This window comes from Bos javanicus, chromosome 6 (genome assembly GCF_032452875.1).
Source record: "Bos javanicus breed banteng chromosome 6, ARS-OSU_banteng_1.0, whole genome shotgun sequence".
NCBI classification, from domain to species: Eukaryota; Metazoa; Chordata; class Mammalia; order Artiodactyla; family Bovidae; genus Bos; species Bos javanicus.
Window position 1 is genome coordinate 81,542,645 of NC_083873.1, and position 23,435 is coordinate 81,566,079.

Genomic DNA, 23,435 nt, shown 5'->3' on the forward strand with positions numbered 1-23,435 from the left:
TGAAACCAGGCACTTTTGTCACTGTTTTCTTGAAAATATTATTTTATATCCATGTCCCAGCACATAGTATGATCCATCAACATTTCTTGAATGAATGGATGAATACAGAGATGAATTCAAGTTTCATTTCTAATTCATATGTTGAATCTACCAAGATTCAAAAAGATTCATCACATTTTTATCCTATTTAAATCCAAAATGAAAGCTGTTACACATATTAAAAAAAACGATAAAAAAGATGATAAACCTGTTCTCCAATTACTTAATTTAGAATCTTAAACTTTAAATATAAATAAATCAATTAACTCCTTTTAAAATATTTTTTAAAGTCACACATCATAGTTTATTCCTGTCCTGTCACATACATTTCTTGCATAGAAGATTTGAGTTCTCATTTAGAAACACTGGCAACTTATTTTAAAATAGCCTGTTTGTTCTTCTCTAGTTAGATGTGCGAGACACAGAAATAGAACACTGTGTGATGGAACAGATGCTATAGCAATGGTGAGTTTATATGTGGATGCCAATGACAGATGCCACCTTATAGCATTAGCCAATAAAAAGTATGGGTGTTACACTACTTAACAATTACTCAAATGAGCTGGGCTGTGGGCAATCCCAACAGCACAATCTGACTCTCATATGCTGTAAGTGATCTCGTGTTGTGGATATAATAAATATCCAAAATTAATTTTAAAAGAATTAATGAAAAATGTATTTCAGGGCAGGTATATGGATCACCTCAGTTTTTTGTTCCCCACCCCGCTTGGGGAAGTGCTTTATCCTCTATGGCAAGAAGAAACAAACTAAAAATAAAATTTAATCTGAACAGAATTCATTGGAGATAGTTGAGTAACTTTGAAGATTAAACCAAGAACACATGTTTTCAATAGCTATTAGTTATGAGTCAGAAGTATATTTTCTAGGATTATTTTCCCTTTTTTTGAAAACTTACAAACATGAACAGTTGAAATCCTGTTAAAATTAATTGGAGGGAATGTCCAGTCATTTTATAGTGAGTAGTTACTCTACATCACTGAACATGAATGTGCATTTAACGTAAAGTAGTTTTATTTAGTTTGAATGTAGAGGTATTCTACATAGAACACTTTTGAATCTGCATATGTTAAACAATTAAACTGAAAATCAGTCAATCTATTACAGTCATCTTATAGTCCTGCCAGAATTCAATTTTACCAGGTTTTCTATTATTGATTGTTTCAGCAACAGAGGTAACTCAAATGAACAAATTATCTTTGCCCTGTTCCATTATGTCAAGTTCTGTGAGTGATAGTCCCTCAGGCATGTCCATTTTCTTTTCGATCTTATAGACTATGGCCTGCCAGCCTCCTCTGTCCATGGAATTCTTCAGGCAAGAATACTGGAGCGGTTACCATTTCCTTCTCCAGGGGATCTTCCCGACCCAAGGATCAAACATTTGTCTCCTGCATTGCAGGAAGATTTTTTACCATCTGGGCCAGCAGGGCAGCCTATGTCAAGTTTGGATGGCTCTAAACACAAGACAAGTACTTGAGTACAGAATGCATAAGAGAAGATCAGGAAGTGCAGATAAGAAAGTGTGAGGCAGGAAAGAGAAGCCTGGGTTAATGACATTACTGCTGGAAGGAAGCTACCTGCACTTAACCCCCTAGGGGCCCTCTGGAAAACAGGCTCTGAATCATCCCTTCAGAGAAGGAAAATCTTTTTATTCATTGACTACTCCATTTCCCATTGTTTCAATGTTAACAGAGAGAAATTAACTCCCTAAAACTTACAAGTTGTTCCTAATTGTGTCCAAACACATTCTTATATACCACTAAAGTCTTCAACAATACTGTATTGTATTCTTAAAGTTTACTAAGAGGGTAGATCTTATGTTAAACATTCTCACTGTGATGTACATACAAAATCATCATCATCATCTAGGGGATGGGAGGAAACTTTGCAAAGTAATGGATGTGTCTATGGCATTGACAGTGATCATTGATGATTTCATGGGTATTTATTTATTCCTAAACTGAAGGTGTTGCATACATTAAATATGTACAGGTTTTTATATGTCAAACATATCTCAATCGAATGATTAAAAAAATAAAATAAAAACAGTCCTCAGAAGACAAAAGGAAATATCGTAAAACTGCTGGTGAACTCAGTCAGGGTGAAAATATGTGGGACAGGGAATCAGTGGCATCTACTACAGAGGTTTCTATGTTTTTCTGTCATGCATCAAGATTAATGACTGTATGTGAGTGAATGTATGTGTTATGATATGTGTATATTTGTGTATAATTTAATTTTGCTCTAATACAAACATTTGTTGAAAACTTGAAGACTTAAAAATAATTGCTAGTAAGTCCAGAAATTAATGAGTTCAATACAAATGGTAGCATATGACTAACTCTTGATATGTTAATTTTTCTATTAACATTTTATTAGTGACTCAGACAATAAAGAATCTGCCTGCAATGCAGGAGACCCAGATTTGATCCCTGGATCAGGAAGGCCCCCAGGAGAAAGGAATGGCCACCCTTTCTAGTATTCTTGCCAGGATAAATCCATGGACAGAGGAGCCTGGCAGGCTAAAGTCCATGGAGTTGCAAAGAGTCAGACACTACTGAGCAACTAACACTTTCACACTTCATATTTTAGAAGTACAATACTTGCATAGAAAGGTCTCTTAATAATTGAGTTTCATTGGAAACATCATCACTGAATGTAAAGGTGGCTTTCATTTTAATAGTTTTTGTTCTGGTGTTTCTTGATTTTTTTTTTCCTAAAATTTTCCATAAAGAATTTCTGTTTTATAAAATGAAAAGGGTTAAATTCAAATTAACTTAATCGCTTGTAGCTTATTATCAAAAACTAGATTTTTATTTGCCAATATAGAATTTAGAATGTATCTTTAGTTCCCCATATTTACCTTGAGACAGTTCTTTTTTTTCTTTTTCCTGTGCATTTTTTTTTTTTTTTTTTTTTGGTTATGTCACGGGTCAGGGGAAAAAGAAAAACATAACTTGCTAATTTCTTTGGAGCAGAAAAGAATCAGTATAGCTTGAACTGTGTCCAGATCTGCTTTCTGCCATCTCTGGAATACTTGCAGTCTAAGCTCATATAAATGCCACCGAGTGAAGGGAAAAGGTCAGCAGTAAGCTTGGGGCTGCCCCTTTGTTCAACTTTCAGTCATGCTAATCTGTATACAGGCCTATCCCTTGAGGCCTCAAGCTCTTCCTTGAAATTCTCTGCTTCAGTTTCATTCATTTTTAGAGAAAGACTACTGAAACTAGGATATACTGAAGGTCAGAGGCAAAGCCAAACAGGTAATGCCATCAAATCCTTTTCAATAACAGGTACAAATTTACTGAGTTGCAGTACCTCATTTCTCTTTTCTTCCAATAATAGAAAAATTAAAGAAAAAGTGACTGCTGAATATATTCTTTCTATGTTCCTCATGATCAACAGGAAAATCACTTTTTGTAAACAATACCAAATCTTACAATCAAATGACCCAAATTTATAGAACTTTTGAAAAATTATCAGTAGTTCCGAAAAATACATTAGAGCCATGCATTTCTGTTACAGATGGGGCATGTCCAGGTGATCCCTTTCCTATCGTTGTCAGTTCACATGGAATGTTACATTATTTTTAAAACAAATCTTGTTTCTAAAGTGTATATGCCAAGAACTGAAAGAGATTTAAACACAATGCCAGCCAAGTGATCTGCCACTCAAAATTAAATCTTAAAGAGCTAAAACAATTCCACTTAAACCAAGTAAAAGTGAAAGCACTGAGTCTGAGTTATAGTCTGAGGGTCAGAGTTACAGAATCAAAGTACAAATACAAAACTGTCCAGGTTATAGGTGAGATACAACAGGATACAATTAGGAAATAATTAGAATAGGTCAAGATTAAATGAAGTGGCACCTGGACCGCAGGCAAGAAAGAACATACAGGGCTTACCACTTGTTTTTTTCAGTTTTTGAACTTCCTGATGCATCATCTTAAAAATTAAAGAACTGAAATGAAAAATTTGGAATATTCTAAACAATCATGAAAGAATATGGGGATTTTAGATGTTTGAGATTGTTTAGAAACACAATGGGGCTTCCCTAGTGGCTCAGAGGGTAAAGAATCTGCCTACAATGTAAGAGACCCAGGTTTGATCCTTGAGTCTGGAAGATCCCTTGAAGAAGGGAATGGCAACCCACTCCAGTATTCTTGTCTGGAGAATCCCATAGACAGAGGAGCCTGGTGGGCTATAGTACATAGTGTCACAAAGAGGTGGACATGACTGAAGCGACTTAGCACACACAAAGAAACTCAGTGAATGAACTGAAACAATGATTTGACTTACAGTCAAGGAATCTCTATCTCAGGGAGGCTATCCATTTTCTACTTTTCTGGAAGTTTATATTAGGCTTCCTAGAAACACATCTATTAAATGTAGAGACTGGAAACAAAGACTGAGTGGGGTTCTGTACCTTTCTGATATTCAAAATTCTAAAACCCAGTGTTATTCTATGGAGAATAAGGTTTAGTCAAGAATTTTTCTGAAGAAGAGTCCCACTTTTACTCTTATAGAAGAATACAGTCTCTGCTCACAGCTTTTACTGTAAAATTGTTTTTAAGAGCTAACAGTAGGTACAGACCAGCAAAAAGACCATCAATAAGAACCTGAAGATGTGACATCCTAGATTCATGCTTGATTAAATGTGATTTTTCAAGAAACACTGAGTCAAACATCCTAGAATTGTGCCAGTCACTGTAAAAAAATACAGAGGGTGGCACTGACATAGTGAAAGATAATCTCCATTTGGGACTTTTGTGCTAAAATTGTTTGTGTGAAACCAAAGTGGAGATGCCTCACCCCACAGAGAGAAGGTAGGCATCAATTGCTAATAGATGGTTGCTACAAATTCAGGTGAGGATGGAATCTTCCAGGGGTATATAGAACTGGAAGAGGGCCAACAACAAAACTTTGTAGCACGTTGTATTCATTTACTTGTTGCTGCTATAAAGAATTGTCACAAATTTAGTGGCTTGAAACAGCACCAGTTTATTCTCTTACAGTTCTGGAGGTCAGATGTCTGAAGTGAGATTTATAAGATCAAAGTAAAGTTGCCTGCAGGGCTGATTCCTTCTGGAGGTTCCAAGGAAGAATATCCTTGAGGGACACTTATATCCCTTGGACTGTGGCAGCATCACTCCAATCTCTGCTTCCCTTATCATGTTATCTCTTTGTTCTCTGACATGCTTCTTCTGTAGTTAAATTTCCCTCTGCCTACTTACATAGACTCTTGTAATGACATTTAACCTACCCAAATAATCCAAACAATAGCCACATCTCAAAGTTCTTAACTTTAATAATATCTGCAAAGTTCCTTTTACTATATATGGTAACATATTCATATTCTGGGGATTCATGTGTTGACATCTTGGGGAGACTGTTATTCAGCCTACAACACACATCAACACATAAATTTATGAATTAAGATATGTTCTTTATGAAGATTAATGATAAATGGAAGCCAGATAAAAAGAAAAAAAGAAAAGACACTTTTGCCCTATTAACCAAATGTGGTAACCTTACAACAGAGTACTTTTCATACAACTGCTATTAGATATTATACATACGCTTCCTGATAATACTGATCATACTTCTCTGCAAAATTCTTGGCAAATCCAAATTTAGTTAGCTGAAAGTTTCTCTCATTTTCACACACACAAAAAATTTTAAGCCTATAATTTATAGACTGACCTTAGTTTCCTCAGTTCATACTCAGCTTTGGAGACATGCCTATATTCTTGAGATGCAGAGATTGGAACACGTTCCAAGATTTGCTAGACTATTCAAGTATAGGCATTGGCATTCCAAAGAGACCACATGCACACACATATGTTACTATGGGTAGCATTTATTTAATCATTTTACTAATGATATAGAATAGTTAGTAAGTGCCAAGTATGCTAGAGACATAGAGTTCAGTCTCATTACAAAGTTTACATTCTATAGGACTTGGCCAAAAATTGTCACACACATATACATACATGTATTCAGTTCTAAGATGCCATTGATTGTAAACTAGAAAATTATTTTATGTAACACCAGGAAATTAAAACATATTTTCAAACTATGCCACAACACTAGACTACCATTCCATTTATACTAAGATAAATCTCCAATTCCAGAGATATTGTAGGAATTAATTTGTCCTGAAATTGATAAAATGTTGTGATTCAATATATTCTGTATTGCTGTGCCTATATTAATTCAAGTAAGAAGATTGGCAAAGTTTAACAGGAAAGGAGATAGTCCAGTTCTACTCAAAGGGAAAGTAATTATCAGGCCATGGCCAAAAGTTACTTTTGCTTGTTCGGTTGTTCATCTGTTTTATCCACTTGGCTGTACATCCAAAGAGATATTACACCAAAGAGAAGAGAGATAAAAACAAACTTAAATCTATACTTGATTTAGATCTAATCTTCAGAATTTAGACCTAGAGAATGAGAGAGATGTAGCAATATACAATTGAGAAAATAGTGATACTGAAGAATCAATATTATTTTTTATACTTGGCTTGCTTAGATTCTCTGAGCTCTGAATTGACTCTCACATAGGTTGAGTTGGCGAGACATTTATGAGCACTGGCTTGCAGGGTGAGAAAACAGAAGACAAAACTCAGAGAAAATCATTGACAGATTCATGGAATCATGAAAGAAAAGGACTCTCTGGAAAATTTAAAGTATTTGGTATTGTTGATGCATACACTGTGCCAGGCTCTGTGGTGCTGGTCAATATTAATGTTACAGATCATGGCAAGTGTGTCCTGATGATTTACAGCCTTTGAAATGTTGTATATATGAAATCTATTTGTGTGTGTATTTAAAATATAAAATCATGTTTTTAAGATAAGCTTTGGAAAATGTTAAATAAAAGCTGAATAGCCTCCCTGAAGCCCAAGTTATGGATCACATAGAAAACACCCTATGTATCTATTTTAAAATTTTTAGTAATTTACAATTTCAGAATGCAATATGATAATATATTTACAGATAGTAGCAGGGGAGCTGGGAGCTAAACCTAGTCTCATTGATTTCTAATACCTAAGCCCTTAAACTATGATTTCTCAGGTCCAAATTCTAGAATCTTTAATTTCAAGTCAACTCTGTTTAGGAAAAAAGAGCAAAAAAGAAACCCAACTAAAGAGGGTAACAAAAGGCACAAAGTTATTTGTGTTAGAATATTTATTAATCTAACATAATTAGTTAATTAGATTTTATGGTTTCTATTTCACTGAGAAATGAAAGAAATAGGATTAATTCCTATGAAAAGAGTAGTCTCTCTGTGGACCTCACTGCTCTTACCATCATCATGCCTGTGAGTACCTATCAGAAAACACAAACAGTGAACAATAAGGAGATAATTTAATGTTCTATGTCAGGCAAGCTTCTCTGGAGATATGTTGGAACTACAGGAAGACATTAGGCAGGTAAAACGAAGAAAATGTTTAGATTGGTAGTAAAAATGCTAATCTGTTGTCAGAAAGGTCATATTCACAGACAACAACTGTTCAATAGAAGCTTTAAAGCAAGGCTCAGCTAACTTTTCTGTAAAGAGTCAGACAAAAATAATTCCAGCTTTGGGGTCCATACTACTCAAGTATTCTATTGTAGCATGAAAACACTCACATGTGAATAAATGGGTGTGGCTGTGCTACAGAAAACTTTATTCATCAAAACAGGGAGAGTTAGATTTAGACTTCATACCTTAGTTTGATAATGTTTGCTTTAAATGATTTAGATGAATATGAGCTCTATCCAAAACAGAAGAGTCAGAAAGGTAAGCAAGCCATTGTAGTAAGTGGTCAAATTACCTAGGCAGTAATGATTTTCAGAATCCGATAGATCTTAAGACTCTAACCCCAGTTAGGAACAAAATAAAAGATCATGTCGAGGACAAATAAAGAACACAGTGAACTCACTAGAATACACTGAGCACAGTAGCTCATAGTGAGAAGAGAGGTACACTATGATAACTTGAGTTAAGTTTATTTCAGATCCTGCTGCTGCTGCTAAGTCACATCAGTCATGTCCGACTCTGTGCAACCCCACAGACGGCAGCCCACCATCCCTGGGATTCTCCAGGCAAGAACACTAGAGTGGGTTGTCAGTTCCTTCTCCAATGCATGAAAGTGAAAAGTGAAAGTGAAGTCGCTCAGTCATGTCCGACTGTTTGTGACCCCATGGACTGCAGCCTACCAGGCTCCTCCATCCATGGGATTTTCCAGGCAAGAGTACTGGAGTGGGTTGCCATTATCTCCTGCTAAAACCACATACTAATCAACAAGCCTGTTCAGAAACTGCTTCAGTGGAATTTCCTGCCAGAAGGGGTTACGATTCAGTATTCTCACTTGCCAGGGCCACAGGATGAGATTCAGTATTCTCATCCCTGGTTAGGGAACTAGGACCCCACAAGCCATGTGATGCAACTAAACAAAAACAAAAACAAAAAAAAAGAAAAGAAAAAAATTGGTTCAAGAACCAGGTGGAACTGAGACTTTGTAATTTAAAGAAAACACATCATTGTTTGCTGTCAAATTCTGAGAACAAATATTAATATAAGAGTCCTGGCATATGATAGGCATTTAATGACTATTTTTTGAGTACCTAACACCTGAGAACTATTAAAGATTTTTCCAGTAGAGGTTTGTAAACTAACGCCATGTTTTTCTTAATACTTACTCTCTTTATAATACCATACAGAAAATTTTGCTGATGGAAGACATCTTACAGTTACTGTTGTATCCTTTGTCAAACTTTTACCCCAAACATATTACATTTAAAATTTTTATAATTAAAAATTTAACTCTGAGTAAGATGATTGGAGAAGGAAATGGCAACCCACTCCAGTGTTCTTGCCTGGAGAATCCCAGGGACGGGGGAGCCTGGTGGGCTGCTGTCTATGGGGTCGCACAGAGTCGGACACGACTGAAGTGACTTAGCAGCAGTAGCAGCAGTAGCAAGACGAAAGTAGTGAAAAATATCCTAGATGATGAAGTATATGGAGCAATTGGTCTACTGACTGACAATATGAAACAATGGTGACCACTGGAATTCAATTTTCCATCTATTCTTATTACTCTTTTTAAGACATTTTGGTATCACTGTCCATAAAATAGTAGTTTGATTAATTTCTACCTTAAATAAGCTTTGACTCGGAGTCAAAGTCAGCCTTGTTGGAGGAATTCCTGAGCAGGAAAAAAAAAAAAATCCAAGACATTAGACAGCAATTGATTATTTAAAGAATCATTCAAAGGAGAACCCTCAGTATGCATCAGAGTAAGCAATTTTATTTACATTAAAGTGAAAAGCTGAGTCGACTCGGAGGAACTGAATACATCATTTTATAGGGTCTCCATATAAAAAAAAAATGAAACGTGTCACTAATCCACCTTGCCAGCTTATACAGCTTTTGAGAGTGAAAGGTTCTCAGTAATAACATTAATTATTATTAAATATTACTAGCTTAGTGTTGTAGTGAATATAAACACCAATTCTTACAGCTTCTTGGTAATGTATTTGAATTTTTAGGACATTGTAGAATTGGCTATCAATTTCTAACACAACATATTGCAGAATTGCCATTTAACAATTTTTAGAACTAGCTAGTGCAAGCCATTTCCTCTCAAGTGGCACATGTTCCATTTTCTGTCCTTTTCTCATCTTTACCACCTGCTAGCCATGTTTTAGGCAACAAAACAACAGTGATCTCAGCAGACAGTAGAGTGTCCTCCAAAATGATAGGTATTCAGATGATTCATAATAAGACACAACTTTGAAGACTATGAAAATGTTTTTTATCCCTTTATTTCCACTGCTCCAATCCTCTTTAATGTTCAAAAACTGGATTGTGAAGATGATTTACAACTCTATTTGGGGAGTACATGTGAACATATAGGAGTACAATTTAAAAAATCAGATTAAAAATATAATTAAATATCTCTTAGTCTATATTTGTTGAATCAGTTCTCTGATAACAAAAATTAAGTTTCCTTCTTTGGCATTATTGTATGGTTCCAGGTTTTCTTATAATTTTTTCCTCCTGTCAACAAATGTTCTTTTTTTCCAGGTGGAAAGTGTTCAGGCTGCTCTAACTTATACCATACACTGGTTGGCCTACAACAAATCCATTTACTTCTCACAGTTCTGGAGGCTGAGAAATCCAAGATGAAGGTGCCAGCAGATGCGGGGCCTAGTAAGGATTTTCTTCCTGCTTCATAGATAGCTGTCTTTTCACTGTATCCTAACATCACATAAGGGACAAGAGATGCCTTTGGATCTCTGTTACAAAGGCACTAATTCCATCCATAAGGCTCTGCTCTCTTGACCTAATCAACTCTCAGAGGTGGTACCTCCTAATACCACAACACTGGGGGGTTAAGATTTCAACATTAGAAATTCTGGGTGCACAAACTTTCAGCCTATAGCAGAAAGTGATCCTCAGTATTAATTATGTTCTTTTGCTTCAAATGAAAATCTTTTACCAGTTACTAGAAAATTTGATAATATGTAAACATTTTGTAAGGAGCAAAAGTAAATAATACTCAATTTAACAATTATATTGAACACTAATGAGTCTGTTTAAACAAAATACTTAGAATGAATTGTTGGTAAAAACTGTATTCATGACTTTCTAAACTATTGATGCCTTGTATATAGTTATAATTTTGCATTTCGAAGGAAGGCAAAACTCCTGATTTAACTTTAAGAATGAGCAAAAGGCATTGCTTTAATCAAAATATAAAGCAAGATGAAATATTTTTAATTGATTTTTACACTAGTGAAGGAATACATGAAATTAATGCTCATGCAGTTTTAAAGATCTAAACATATAAATGTTCATATTACCTAAAAAGAATAAACATGAATACAGACTTGTCCAAGTAGGACAATGTTCACTTGCAACTTTAAAAATAAAACTGTGTAGGTAGGTTTCACTATTTTTTTGAATTCTACTATAATGAAGTAAAAACTAGAATGAACTAAGAATGTAAAGCACTACACTATACTGCTTCAGTATTTTGGGATGAAGAACAGTCAAAAGAAATAAATTTACAAAGGGAAGCATCAATTCAGTTCAGTTCAGTCACTCAGTCCTGTATGACTCAAAAGCATCAATTCTTCGATGCTCAGCTTTCTTTATAGTACAACTCTCACATCCATACATGACTACTGGAAAAACCATAGCTTTGACAAGATGGACTTTGTTGGTAAAGTAATGTCTCTGGCTTTTAATATGCTGTCTAGATTGGTCATAACTTTTCTTCCAAGGAGCAAGTATCTTAATTTCATGGCTGTAGTCATCATCTGCAGTGATTTTGGAGCCCCCAAAATAAAGTCTATCACTGTTTCCATTGTTTTCCCATCTATTTGCCATGAAGTAGTGGGACCAGATGCCATGATTTTCATTTTCTGAAGTTGAGTTTTGAGCCAAAAATTTTCACTCTCCTCTTTCTCTTTCATCAAGAAGCTCTTTAGTTCTTCTTTGCTTCTGTCATAAGAGTGGTGTCATCTGCATATCGGAGGTTATTGACATTTCTCCTGGCAATCTTGATTCCAGTTTATGCTTCATCCAGCCCATCACTTAGCATGATGTACTTTGCATATAATCTTGTTGTGATTCACACAGTCAAAGGCTTTGGCATAATCAATAAAGCAAAAGCAGGTGATTTTCTGGAACTCTCTTGCTTTTTCAATGATCCAGCGGACATTGTCAATTTGATCTCTGGTTCCTCTGCCTTTTCTAAAACCAGCTTGAACATCTGGAAGTTCACTGTTCAGATACCATTGAAGCCTGCCTTGGAGAATTTTGAGCATTACTTTTCTAGTGTGTGAGATGAGTGCAACTGTGCGGTAGTTTGAACATTCCTGTGGTTTTCAGTCTGTCTGCCCTCTGAAATGAGGGGATTAAGGAACCTTCCTGTGGGAGAGAAGCTTTCTGACTGAGGGGGAAACTGGGTCTTTTTCTGAAGGGGAGAACCATGCTCAGTAAATCTTTACTCCAATTTTCTGTTGATGGGTAGAGCTGTGTTCCCTCCCTGCTAATACAGTAAGTTCAGTTCATTCACTCATTCCTGTCTGATTATTTGTGACTGAATGGATTGCACCATGCTAGGCCTCCGTGTCCATCGCCAACTCCCAGAGTTTACTCAAACTCATTTCCATTAAGTTGGGGTTGCCATCCAAGCATCTCATCCTCTGTCATCCCCTTCTCCTCCCACATTCAATTTTTCCCAGCATTAGAGTCTTTTCAAATGAGTCAGTTTTTTTTGCATCAGTTGTCCAAAGTATTGGAGTTTCAGCTTCAACAACAGTCCTTTCAATGAACGTTCAGGACTGATTTCCTTTAGAATGGACTGTTTGGACCTCCTTGCAGTCCAAGGGACTCTCAAAAGTCTTCTCCAACAGGACAGTTCAAAAGCATCAATTCTTTGGTGCTCAGCTTGATTTATAGTCCAACACTCATATCCATCCATGACTACTGGGAAAAATGTAGCCTTGACTAGATGGACCTTTGTTTGCAAAGTAACATTTCTGCTTTTTAATATGCTGTCTAGGTTGGTCATAACTTTTCTTCCAAGGAGTAAGTGTCTTTTAATTTCATGGCTGCAGTTACCATCTGCAGTAATTTTGGAGCCTAGAAAAATAAAGTCTGTCACTGTTCCCCCAACAATTTGCCATGAAGTGATGCGACCAGATGCCATGATCTTAGTTTTCTGAATGTTGAGCTTTAAGCCAATTTTTTCACTTTCCTCTTTCACTTTCATCAAGAGGCTCTTCAGGTCTTCTTCACATTCTGCCATAAGGGTGGTGTCATCTGCATATGTGAGGTTATTGATATTCCTCCCAGCAATCTTGAATCCAGCTTGTGCTTCCTCCAGCCCAGCGTTTCTCATGATGTACTCTGCATATAACTTAAACAAGCAGGATGACAATATACAGCCTTGACGTACTCCTTTCCCTATTTGGAACCAGTCATCTCCTTCAGAATGGACTGGTTGGATCTCCTTGCAGTCCAAGGGACTCTCAAGAGTCTTCTCCAACACCACAGTTCAAAAGCATCAATTCTTCGGCGCTCAGCCTTCTTCACAGTCCAACTCTCACATCCATACATGACCACAGGAAAAACCATAGCCTTGACTAGACGAACCTTTGTTGGCAAAGTAATGTCTCTGCTTTTGAATATGCTATCTAGGTTGGTCCTAATTTTCCTTCCAAGGAGTAAGAGTCTTTTAACTTCATGGCTGCAATCACCATCTGCAGTGATTTTGGAGCACCCCAAAATAAAGTCTGACACTGTTTCCACTGTTTCCCCATCTATTTCCCATGAAGTGATGGGACCGGGTACCATGATCTTCGTTTTCTGAATATTGAGCTTTAAGCCAACTTTTTCACTCTCCACTTTCACCTTCATCAAGAGGCTTTTTAGTTTCTCTTCACTTTCTGCCATAAGGGTGGTGTCATCTGCATATCTGAGGTTATTGATATTTCTCCCGGCAATCTTGATTCCAGCTTGTGTTTCTTCCAGTCCAGCGTTTCTCATGATGTACTCTGCATATAAGTTAAATAAGCAGGTGACAATATACAGCCTTGACGTACTCCTTTTCCTATTTGGACCCAGTCTGTTGTTCCATGTCCAGTTCTAACTGTTGCTTCCTGACCTGCATACAAATTTCTCAAGAGGCAGGTCAGGTGGTTTGGTATTCCCATCTCTTGCAGAATTTTCCACAGTTTATTGTGATCCACACAGTCAAAGGCTTTGGCATAGTCAATAAAGTAGAAATAGATGTTTTTCTGGAACTCTCTTGCTTTTTCCATGATCCAGCAGATGTTGGCAATTTGATCTCTGATTCCTCTGCCTATTCTAAGACCAGCTTGAACATCAGGAAGTTCACAGTTCACATATTGCTGAAGCCTGGCTTGGAGAATTTTAAGCATTACTTTACTAGCATGTGAGATGAGTGCAATTGTGCAGTAGTTTGACCATTCTTCGGCATTGCCTTTCTTTGGGATTGGAATGAAAACTGAGCTTTTCCAGTCCTGTGGCCACTCCTGAATTTTCCAAATTTGCTGGCATATTGAGTGCAGCACTTTTACAGCATCATCTTTCAGGATTTGGAATAGCTCAACTGGAATTCCATCACATCCACTAGCTTTGTTCCTTGTGATGCTTTCTAAGGCCCACTTGACTTCACATTCCAGGATGTCTGGCTCTAGGTCAGTAATCACACCATCGTGATTATCTGGGTCGTGAAGATCTTTTCTGTACAGTTCTTCTGTGTATTCTTGCCATCTCTTCTTAATATCTTCTGCTTCTGTTAGGTCCATACCATTTCTGTCCTTTATCGAGCCCATCTTTGCATGAAATATTCCTTTGGTATCTCTGATTTTCTTGAAGAGATATCTAGTCTTTCCCTTTCTGGTGTTTTCCTCTATTTCTTTGCATTGATCGCTGAAGAAGGCTTTGTTATCTCTTCTTGCTATTCTTTGGAATTCTGCATTCAGATGTTTATATCTTTCCTTTTCTCCTTTGCTTTTTCCTTCTCTTTTTTTCACAGCTATTTGTAAGGCCTCCCCAGACAGCCATTTTGCTTTTTTGCATTTCTTTTCCATGGGGATGATCTTGATCCCTGTCTCCTGTACAAAGCCACGAACCTCATTCCATAGCTCATCAGGCACTCTATCTATCAGATCTAGGCCCTTAAATCTATTTCTCACTTCCACTGTATAATCATAAGGGACTAGATTTAGGTCATACCTGAATGGTCTAATGGTTTTCCCTACTTTCTTCAATTTCAGTCTGAATTTGGCAATAAGGAGTTCATGGTCTGAGCCACAGTAGGCTCCTGGTCTTGTTTTTGCTGACTGTATAGAGCTTCTCCATCTTTGGCTGCAAAGAATATAATCAATCTGATTTTGGTGTTGACCATCTGGTGATGTCCATGTATATAGTCTTCTCTTGTGTTTTTGGAAGAGGGTGTTTGTTATGGTGATAGAAGAAAGGTCCAATGCTGTAAAGAGCAATATTGAATAGGAACCTGGAATGTCAGGTCCATGAATCAAGGCAAATTGGAAGTGGTCAAACAAAAGATGGCAAGAGTGAATGTCGACATTCTAGGAATCAGCAAACTGAAATGGACTTGAATGGGTGAATTTAACTCAGATGACCATTATATCTACTACTCTGGGCAGTAATCCCTCAGAAGAAATGGAGTAGCCATCATGGTCAACAAAACAGTCTGAAATGCTGTACTTGGATGCAATCTCAAAAACGATAGAATAATCTCTGTTTGTTTCCAAGGCAAACCATTCAATATCACAGTAATCCAAGTCTATGCCCCAACGAGTAATGCTGAAGAAGCTGAAGTTGAATGGTTCTATGAAGACCTACAAGACCTTTTAGAACTAACACCCCAAAAAGATGTCCTTTTCATTATAGGGGACTGGAATGCTAAAGTAGGACGTCAAGAAACACCTGAAGTAACAGGCAAATTTGGCCTTGGAATACGGAATGAAGCAGGGCAAAGACTAATAGAGTTTTTCCAAGAAAATGCACTGGTCATGCAAATGAATAGAGGAATATATTAGAATGGGAAAGACTAGAGATCTCTTCAAGAAAATTAGAGATACCAAGGGAAAATTTCATGCAAAGATGGGCTCAAGAAAGGACAAAAATGATATGGACCTAACAGAGGTATAATATATCAAGAAGAAGGGCAAGAATACACAGAAGAACTGTACAAAAAAGATCTTCACGACCCAGATAATCAAGATGATGGGATCACTCACCTACAGACAGACATCCTGGAATGTGAAGGCAATTGGGTCTTAGGAAGTATCACTGTGAAAAAAACTAGTGGAGGTGATGGAGTTGAGCTATTTCAAATAGCAGTTGAGCTATTTTACATCCTAAAAGATGATGCTGTGAAACTGCTGCACTCAATATGTCAGCAAATTTGGAAAACGTAGCAGTGGCCATGGGACTTGAAAAGGTCAGTTTACATTCCAATCCGAGGAAGAACAATGGCAAAGAATTCTCAAACTACCACATAATTTCACTCATCTCACACTCTAGTAAAGTGATGCTCAAAATTCTCCAAGCCAGGCTTCAGCAACACATGAACCATGAACTTCCAGATGCTCCAGGTGGTTTTAGAAAAGGCAGAGGAATAAGAGACCAAATTTGCAACATTCTTTGGATTATTGAAAAAGCCAGTGAGTTCCAGAAAAACATCTATTTCTGCATTATGGACTATGCCAAAACCTTTGACTCTGGATTCCCACAAATGTGGAAAATTCTTAATGAACTGGGAATACCAGACCACCTCAAGTGTCTCTTGAGAAATCTGTATGTAGGTCAGTATGCAACAGTTAGAAATGGACAAAGAACACCAGACTGTTTCCATATAGGAAAAGGAGTACATCAAGGCTATATATTGTCACTCTGTTTATTTAACTTACATGCAGAGTACATCATGAGAAATGCTGGTCTGGATGAAGCACAAGCTGGAATCAAGATTGCCAGGAGAAATATCAATAACCTCATATATGCAGATGACACCACCCTTATGGTAGAATGTGAAGAAGACCTGAAGAGCCTCTTAATAAAAGTGAAAGAGGAGAGCAAAAAATTTAGCCTAAAACTCACCATTCAAAAAACTAAGATCATGGAATCTGGTCCCGTCACTTTATGTCAAATAGTTGGTTAAACAGTGGAAACAGTGACAGACTTTATTTTGGGGGCTCCAAAATCACTGCAGATGGTGACTGCAGCCATGAGATTAAAAGACACTTGCTTCTTAGAAGAAAAGCTATGACCAACCTAGACAGCATAGTAAAAAGCAGAGACATTACTTTGCCAACAAAGGTCCATCTAGTCAGGCTATTGTTTTTCCAGTAGTCATGCATGAATGTGAGAGTTGGACTATAAAGAAAGCTGAACACCAAAGAATTGATGCCTTTGAACTGTGGTGTTGCAGAAGATCCTCAGAGTCCCTTGGACTGCAAGTTGAGGTCCAACCAGTCCACCCTAAAGGAGATCAGTCCTAAGTGTTCCTTGGAAGGACTGATGCTGAAGCTGAAACACCAGTACTTTGGTCACCTGATGCAAAGTTCTGACTCATTTGAAAAAACCTCGATGTTGGGAATGATTGAGGCAGGAGGAGAAGAGGATGACAGAGGATGAGATGGCTGGATGGCATCAGTGACTCAGTGGACATGAGTTTGAGTAAGCCCAGGAGTTGGTGATGGACAAGGAGGCCTGGCATGCTGCAGTCCACGTGGTCACAAAGTGTTGGGCATGACTGAGTGACTGAACTGAAATTGAACATTCTTTGACATTGCCTTTATTTGGGATTGGAATGAAAATTGACCTTTTCCAGTCCTGTGGCCATGGCTGAGTTTTCCTGATTTGCTGGCATATTGAGTGCAGCACTTTCACAGCATCATCTTTTAAGATTTGACATAGGTAAACTGGAATTCCATCACCTGCACTAGGTTTGTTCATAGTGATGCTTCCTATGGCCCACTTGACTTAGCATTTCAGACTGTCTGGCTCTAGTTGAGTGATCACACCATCATGGTTATCTGGGTTATTAAAGTCTTTTTAGTATTTTTCTTCTGTGTTCTTGCCACCTCATCTTAATATCTTCCTGTTCAGTTACATCCATACCATTTCTCTCCTTTATTGTGCTAATCTTTGCATGAAATGTTCCCTTGGTATCAAGCCTGTAAGTGTCCAAATAGTCATATATTCCCATTGACCTAAAAAAATATAAGGAGAAATTATGAAACAGATGACATTATTCTACATAGCAAAAATTCAATTTAATTACATAAATTGATTTAAGTACTTGCTTTTCAAAAATAATATGCTTATTGATGGGAATTTAGAAATAAATATTCAGTGCTTGACCTCAGGGAATTTGATTTATTAGAAAGACAAGTTAAACCAACCAATATATTATGTGCAATAAATGGCTTAAAAGAAAGGAGGAAATAACATAAAAGTCCATAAAAGAGGGGGCCCAAACTCAATTTTTGATAAAAGTGGGATAGTTTGAAGAAATATTCAACTAAAGAAAGTGTTAATGTTTGCTTGCTCATTCAAGCAAATAGGTGGAGCAAAAAGTTTCCATTTCATGTTGGAAAATGTTCCTAACTAAAGTCAGATGCATTTATGTGAATCTATAAAATCAGGTACATGGCATCCCACTGGCCTCCAAAGTCAAGTTCCCTGGGGGTTCTCAGTTCCTTTGCCAGATCCCTAGGTTGGGAAATCTGTTGTGGGCTCTAGAAGTTTCTTAACAGTATGAGAATTTCTTTGGTATAATTGTTCTGCAGGTTGTGGCTCATCTGCTTGGCCGCTCTCTGGTGGAGTAAATGGCGACCTCCTCCAAGAAGGTTTATGCCACATGTTGCATAGTCCAGGTCTGCTACAGGCAGAGCCGCTGTCCTTGCAAAAGTCCACTGCTGACCAGTGCCTCCATAGGAGACACTCAAACACTCAAAGGTAGATCTGGCTCCGTCTCTGTGGGGAGTATGGGTCCTGGTGTACACAAGGTTTTGTTTCAGCCCTCTGAGCATCTCTGGCAAGTATGGGGTTTGATTCTAAATGCAATTTCTCCCTTCCTACCATCCTGTTGGGGCTTCTCCTTTGCTCTTGGGATCCAACATTCTCCTGTTGGTGGTTGTTCAGCAGTGAGTTTCAATTTTGGAGTTCTTGCAGGAAAAGATGAGCTCATGTCTTTCTACTCTGCCATCATGAGCCTGACCTTTGCAAACTGGGCTAGCCAAGAAGGGGACTTGTTTGTTTTACCTGATTCTGACTCTGGTCCATGGATTTTCTTTTGTTCCATTATCGCGGGCTTTTCCCTTTCTTTGTCTTTTAGCCACCACGATTTTGGACTCATTTTTCCTATTCTAGCTACCTAATATTACCCCCTCAAGAGATGGCAGGTCCAATTCTTTAAGAGTATGGGCAGTGAGGTCTTTCTGGCTACTTCCTGCTGAGCTGGGACTGCGAGGGGCGTTGGGCCTCCCTCTCTTGCTAGTCTCAAGTGTCAGAGTCCTGATAGAAGTGTCCGTTTAAGGGTGAGTGATACATATTTTCCATGATCAGGTGCAGTTTTATGTATTCTTATTGAACTAGTAGTACATTTTGTAGCTTGTTGATCTTAACTGAAAGTCTTCTGAAATCTGAGACTGAGCTGCATGAACTTTCTGCTGAATTTATTTTTTCTGTCCCTGTTTCCAACAGACTGGGCTTCTCATCACTTCCACTGGGCAGTGATCAAGACCATCAGCCTCAAAAAGAAATGCAATAAGGCAAAACGGTTGTCTGAGGAGGCCTTACAAATAGCTGAGAAAAAAAGAGAAGCTGAAGTCAATTGAGAAAAGGAAATATATACCCATCTGAGTGCAGAGTTCCAAAGAAGAGCAAGGAGAGATAAGAAATCCTTGCTCAGTGATCAATGTAAAGAAATAGAGGGGGGAAAAATAGAATGGGAAAGACTAGAGATCTCTTCAAAAAAATTAGAGGTACCAAGGGAACATTTCATGCAAATTGGATACAAAAGGATCTAACAGAAGCAAAAGATATTAAGAAGGGGTGGCAAGGATACACAGAAGAAGTATACAAAAAGGATCTTCATGATCCAGATAAATAGGATGGTATGATCGCTCACCTAGAACCAGACATCTTGGAATAAGAAGTCAAGTGTGCCTTAGATGTGCCAGAAACACATCTACTTCTGCTTTATTGACAACGCCAAAGCCTTTGAGTGTGTGGATCACCACAAACTGTGGAAAATTCTTCAAAAGATAGGAATACCAGGCCACCTGACCTGCCTCTTGAGAAATCTGTATGTAGGTCAAGAAAAAACTCTTAGAACTGGAGAACTGGACATGGAACAGTAGACTAGTTTCAAATTGGGAAAGAGGTATATCAAGGCTGTATATTGTCACCTTGCTTACTTAACATATATGCAGAGTACATCATGTGAAATGCCAGGTTCAGTGAAGCACAAGCTGGAATCAAGATTGCTGAGAGAAATATCAATAACCTCAGATATGCAGATTATACCACCCATATGGCAGAAAGTGAAGAGAAACAGAAGAACTTCTTGATGAAAGTGAAAGAGTGGAGTGAAAAGTTGGCTTAAAAGTCAACATTCAAAAAATGAAGATCATGGCATCTGGTCCCATCACTTCATGGCAAATAGATGGTAAAACAGTGGAAACAGTGACAGACTTCATTTTCTTGAGGTCCAAATTCACTGCAGATGGTGACTGCAGCCATGAAATTAAAAGACTCTTGTTTCTTTGAAGAAAAGCTTTGACCAACTTATACAGCATATTGAAAAGCAGAGACATTACTTTGTCAACAAAGGTCCATCTAGTCAAGGCTACGTTTTTTTCCAGTAGTCATGTATGGATGTGAGAGTTGGACCATAAAGAAAGCTGGGCACTGAAAATTGATGCTTTTGAACTGTGGTGTTGGAGAAGACTCTTGAGAGTCCCTTGGACTGCAAGGAGGTCCAACCAGTCAATCCTAAAGGAAATCAGTCCTGCATATTCTTTGGAAGGACTGATGTTGAAGTTGAAACTCCAATACTTTGGCTACCTGATGCCAAGAAATGATTCACTAGAAAAGACCTTGAAGCTGGGAAAGTTTGAAGGCAGAAGAAGGCATGACAGATGATGAGATGTTTGGTTGGCATCCCTGACTTGATGGACATGAATTTAAGTAAGCTCTGGGAGTTGATGATGGATAGGGAAGACTGGCATGATGCAGTCCATGTCATCACCGGGTTGGACACGACTGAGGGACTGAAATAAACTGAACATGGCATGTAATTGTTTTTCAGGGAAAAGGTTGACAGGTACATTTTAGTTCAATCGATCTTGAAAATATTTTATAATAAATAGCACTGATTTGTGTCCTCACTAAATGAGAGGCGCTCAACAGATTTTGGAGAAAAGGAAATGATTGCAAGAGATTAGTAACAAGTTAGGGTACTTTCTTATTTCTTAAGTCCAATTACTTTACAAAATTATGTAGAGTAGTTTTTATGCAAATACATATTTTAAGGATATATGGAGTTCAAGATTTTGCAATTTAATTCTAATCCTCCTGCAGATAGCAATATAAGATAGAAATGTGTCAGAGAACAGAGTTTGGGGTTGGGGACATATTTGAAAATTTATGGAGGAAACTCTGAAAAGAGGGATTTGGATAGAAGATGGGAACAAAGAATGTTTAAAAACTGCAAGAATCCTAATAAAATACTAAAGTTTTCAAACAAGAACACGAGGAAATCTCTCAAAATGTAGTAACTCAAATGTGAAAGATTTGGGTGACTGTTTCAGTTGCTGCCCATGTAAGGGAGACATGATTTGAGTTCAGCCAAGTGAAATACCTGCTTGGAAAAAAAAAAAAAAAAAATTAACTCTCTGAATAGAATTATAGGAAAATATAGAATCTCTACAATGACATGAATAAATATAAATATAAACATAATATCCAGTCAGAAACAATGAGAATGCAAAGAACATTAAAATATAGAATTTATACAGGAAAAAATGTAGCCATTAGAAAATCTTCATGAAATTATCAGTATATTGAAATTAGCAACATATGCATAAAATAGCTATTAAAATATGCTTAATGAGTTAAAGGAAAATACACTTATGTATAATCAGATGAGAAATCAATAAAGAAATAGAACTATAAAAAAGAACCAAATCAATCCAGTGAGCCCAAGAAGTATAGCTGAAATAAAGATTTTAATCCATGAAATTAATAAAAAATAGGAGGCTGTACATGAAAACATCAGTGAACTGGAGATAAATCAGTTGAAAATATCTAATTTGAATAATATAAATATTAAGTACTCTGAAATATATGTAATTGAACAAGAATGGGGCAGAAAATTATTCGGAAATATATTATAGCCCCAAACTCACAAATCTGAAGAAAAAACATCAAACTACAGATGTACGTACTTTAAAAAAATCACATCGTTGCAAAACTGTGGATATCAAAAATAAAGATAAAAAAACTAAAAGAGGCAGAAGAAATGATCCTTCACAAACACACAAAAAGGAATTAAAATAACTGCTGACTTATTAGAAAAAAATGTCTTTAAACTACAACAGAACAATCAGTCCAATGTGCTAAACAAAAGCTACTATCAATGGGAATGTGATATATAGAAAAATAAGTATTCAAAAATGATAGGAGAAAAACATTTTATTGTAAACCAAAACTGAGAGAATTCATCGTAATCAAATTTATGTACCAAAAAATGCTAAAGAAATAACTCAGGATGAAGGAAAATAACTTCAGATGGTAGCTTCAATACAAATAAAAAGGTACAGGTGTTAAATGTGATTAAATAAAAGCCAGTTTTATTTTCAGCCAAGATGGAGCAAAAGGGACGAGATTTACCTTCCCACCCAAAACAACAAATATCCAGACAAAATAAATGAAACGATAACACCCAGCAATGTAATCTCCAAGAGATGGGAAAGAAATGAGATGTGCCATATAATTGTCTCAGTGTACTGTCTGGAAAACATAACCGAAGGCAGAATTCAACTATCTCTCAGGAGAGGAGAGGGGTCTAGGAGCCTAGGAGGCTAAGGCAGCCAAAGTTCACAGTGCAGAGCACAAGAAAGGAGGAGGAGAAGGAGAAGAGAGAGAGAGAGAGAGAGAGATCTGGATTTCTGCAGTGTCTGCATAATACTAAGTGGGGAGTATGTACATGGAAAATACCTGAGCTCAGACAAAGAACCACCAAAAATGATTAGAAATAGCAACCTGCAAATCTCACACTAAAGAATGTTGTTTGTTGTAAAAAGAAACAGTGTGGAAAACCTTATAATTCATGAAAAAACAGATGGACTACTAAAAAGATCTGACTTAATGATTTGCAAAATTAACACTAGTCTAAACACTGATCTGCTTCCACCTAATAAAGTTTAAAGACAATATCCACGAAGATCAAATGGTTTTGAATAAGTTAATTGTACCCTGGAAGAAGCTCAGTATTTATAGGAATACAAAATTATCCATCATCCAACGAGGACAAACTGTACCATATAATTAAAATTTATCATGCACCCCCAAAGCAGAACAATTTGCCCACTGAAGAAAGAAAAAGAATCTATTAAAATAATCCTAGGTATGACACAGATGTTATTTGCCACAGCCAAAAACTTGGAACAGCTCTAATGCCCACCAAAAATGGATTGGTCAAACAATAGAATGTTAGTATAACATAAGAATGATAAAATAAAACTGATATATAGAACAATGTGGATGAATATTAAAATAATGGTTTCAGTGAGAAGCCAAACCATGTAGTAAATTCTG